Source organism: Phocoena phocoena, chromosome 8 (genome assembly GCF_963924675.1).
Source record: "Phocoena phocoena chromosome 8, mPhoPho1.1, whole genome shotgun sequence".
Taxonomy (NCBI): Eukaryota; Metazoa; Chordata; class Mammalia; order Artiodactyla; family Phocoenidae; genus Phocoena; species Phocoena phocoena.
The window spans coordinates 24364739-24368721 of record NC_089226.1 but is presented as its reverse complement, the minus strand read 5'-3'; positions in this window follow the sequence as shown (position 1 = coordinate 24368721).

The following is a 3983-nucleotide window of genomic DNA, read 5'->3' as shown; positions in this document are numbered from 1 at the left end:
TATTAAACACACTAACATTCGAATTATAGGGGTCCAGAGAAGAAGAGAAAAAGAAAAGGAATGAGAAAATATTTGAAGAGATTATAGTTGAAAACGTCCTGAATATGGGAAAGGAAATAGTTAATCAAATCCAGGAAGCATAGAGAGTCCTATACAGGATAAATCCAAGGAGAAACAAACCAACACACATATTAATCGAACTATCAAAAATTAAATACAAAGAAAAAATATTAACAGCAGCGAGGCAAAAGCAACAAATTAATTAAAGGGGAATCCCCATAAGGTTAACAGCTGATCTTTCAGCAGAAACTCTGCAATCCAGAAGGGAATGGCAGGACATATTTAACGTGATGAAAGGGAAAATCCTACAACCAAGATTACTCTGCCCAGCAAGGATCTCATTCAGATTCGAGGGAGAAATTAAAACCTTTACAGACAAGCAAAAACTAAGAGAATTCAGCACCAGCAAATGAGCTTTAGAACAAATGCTAAAGGCACTTCTCTCAGCAGGAAACACAAGATAAGGAAAAGACCTACAATAACAAACCCAAAACAATTAAGAAAATGGTAATAGGAACATACATATCAATAATTACCTTAAATGAAAATGGATTAAATCCTCCAACCAAAAGACATAGACTAGCTGAATGGATACAAAAACAAGACCCATATATATGCTGTCTAGAAGAGACCCACTTCAGACCTAGAGACACATACAGAATGAAAGTGAGGGGATGGAAAAAGATTTCCATGCAAATGGAAATCAGAAGAAAGCTGGAGTAGCAACACTCATATCAGACAAAACAGACTTTAAAATAAAGACTATTACAAGAGATAAAGAAGTACCTACATAATGATCAAGGGATCAATCCAAGAAGATATAACAATTGTAAATATTTATGCACCCAACATAAGAGCACATCAATACATAAGACAAATGCTAACAGCCATAAAAGGGGAAATTAACATTAACACAATCATAGTAGGGGACTTTAACACTCCACTTTCACCAATGGACAGATCATCTAAAATGAAAATAAATAAGGAAACACAGCTTTAATTGATACATTAAACACGATGGACTTAATTAAAAATTTTAGGACATACCATCCAAATACAACAGAATACACTTTCTTCTCAAGTGCTCATGGAACATTCTCCAGGATAGATCATATCTTGGGTCACAGATCAAGCCTTGGTAAATTTAAGAAAATTGAAATCGTATCAAGTATATTTTCCGATCACAAGGCTATGAGACTAGATATCAATTACAGGAAAATATCTGTAAAAAATACAAACACATGGAGACTAAACAATACACTACTAAATAGCTAAGAGATCACTGAAGAAGTGAAAGAGGAAATCAAAAAATACCTAGAAACAAATGACAATGAAAACACAATGACCCAAAACCTATGGGATGCAGCAAAAGCAGTTTTAAGAGGGAAGTTTATAGCAATACAATCCTACATCAAGAAACAAGAAACATCTCAAATAAACAAACCTAACCTTACACCCAAAGCAGAGAAAGAACAAAAACCCCCCAAAGTTAGCAGAAGGAAAGAAATCATAAGGATCAGATCAGAAATAAATGAAAAAGAAATGAAGGAAACAATAACAATGATCAATAAAACTAAAAGCTTGTTCTTTGAGAAGATCAACAAAATTGATAAATCATTAGCCAGACTCATCAAGAAAAAAAGGGAGAAGACTGAAATCAATAGAATTAGAAATGAAAAAGGAGAAGTAACAACTGACACTGAAGAAATAAGAAGGATCATGAGAGATTACTACAAGCAACTCTATGCCAATAAATTGGACAAACTGGAAGAAATGGACAAATTCTTAGAAAAGCACAAACTTCTGAGACTGAAGCAGTAAGAAATAGAAAATATAAACAGACCAATCATAAGCACTGAAATTGAGACTGTGATTAAAAATCTTCCAACACACAAAAGCCCAGGACCAGATGGCTTCACAGGGGAATTCTATCAAACATTTAGAGAACAGCTAACACCTATTCTTCTCAAACTCTTCCAAAACATGGCAGAGGGAGGAACACTCCCAAACTCATTCTACAAGGCCACCATCACCCTGATACCAAAACCATACAAAGATGTCACAAAGAAAAACTACAGGCCCATATCACTGATGAAAATAGATTCAAAAATCCTCAACAAAATACTAGCAAACAGAATCCAACAGCACATTAAAAGGATCCTACACCATGATCAAGTGGGGTTTATCCCAGGAATGCAAGGATTCTTCAATATACGCAAATCAATCAATGTGATACACCATGTTAACAAATTGAAGGAGAAAAACCATATGATCATCTCAATAGATACAGAGAAAGCTTTTGACAAAATTTAACACCAATTTATGATAAAAAAAAAAACCTCCAGAAAGTAGGCATAGAGGGAACTTACCTCAACATAATAAAGACCATATATGACAAACCCACAGCCAACATTGTTCTCAATGATTAAAAACTGAAAGCATTTCCACTAAGGTCAGGAACAAGACAAGGTTGCCCCTCTCACCATTATTATTTAAAAAGTTTTGGAAGCCTTAGCCATGGCAATCAGAGAAGAAAAAGAAATAAAAGGAATCCAAGTTGGAAAAGAAGTAAAGCTGTCACTGTTTGCAGATGACATGATACTATACAAAGAGAATCCTAAAAATGCTACCAGAAAACTACTAGCTAATCAATGAATTTGGTAAGGTAGCAGGATACAAAATTAATGCACAGAAATCTCTTGCATTTCTATACACTAATGATGAAAAATCTGAAAGAGAAATTAAGAAAACACTCCGATTTACCATTGCAACAAAAAGAATAAAATACCCAGCAATAAACCTACCTAAGGAGACAAAAGACCTGTATGCAGAAAAGTAGAAGACACTGGTGAAAGAAAATAAAGGTGATACAAACAGATGGAGAGATATACCATGTTCTTGGATTGGAAGAATCAATATTGTGAAAATGACTATACTACCCAAAGCAATCTACAGATTCACTGCACTTCCTATCAAACTACCAATGACATTTTTCACAGAAGTAGAACAAAACGTCTCACAATTTGTATGGAAACACAAAGACCCCTGAAAACCAAAGAAATATTGAGAAAGAAAAGTGGAGCTGGAGTAATCAGGCTCCTGGACTTCAGAGTATACTACAATGCTACAGTAATCACAACAGTATGGTACTGGCACAAAAACAGAAATACAGATCAATGGAACAGGATAGGAAGCCCAGAGATAAACCCACGCACATATGGTCACCTTATTTTTGATAAAGGAGGCAAGAATATTCAATCGAGAAAAGACAGCCTCTTCAATAAGTGGTGATAGGAAAACTGGACAGCTACCTGTAAAAGAATGAATTTAGAACACTCCCTAACACCATACACAAAAATAAACTGAAAATGGATTAAAGACCTAAATGTAAGGCCAGACACTATAAAACTCTTAGAGGAAAACATAGGCAGAATATTCTATGACATAAATCACAGCAAGATCGTTTTTGACCCACCTCCTGTAGAAATGGAAATAAAACCAAAAATAAACAAATGGGACCTAATGAAACTTAAAAGCTTTTGCACAGCAAAGGAATCCATAATCAAAACAAAAAGACAACCCTCAGAATGGAGAAAATATGTGCAATTGAAGTAACTGACAAAAGATTAATCTCCAAAATTTACAAGCAGCTCATGCAGCTCAATATCAAAACACAAACTACCCAATCCAAAAATGGGCAAAAGACCTAAATAGACATTTCTCTAAAGAAGATATACAGATTGCCAACAAACATATGAAAGAATGCTTAACATCACTAATCATTAGAGAAATGCAAATGAAAACTACAATGAGGTATCACCTCACAACAGTCAGAATGGCCATCATCAAAAAATCTCCAAACAACAAATACTAGAGAGGGTGTGGAGAAAACAGAACCCTGTTGCACTGTTGGTGGCAATGTT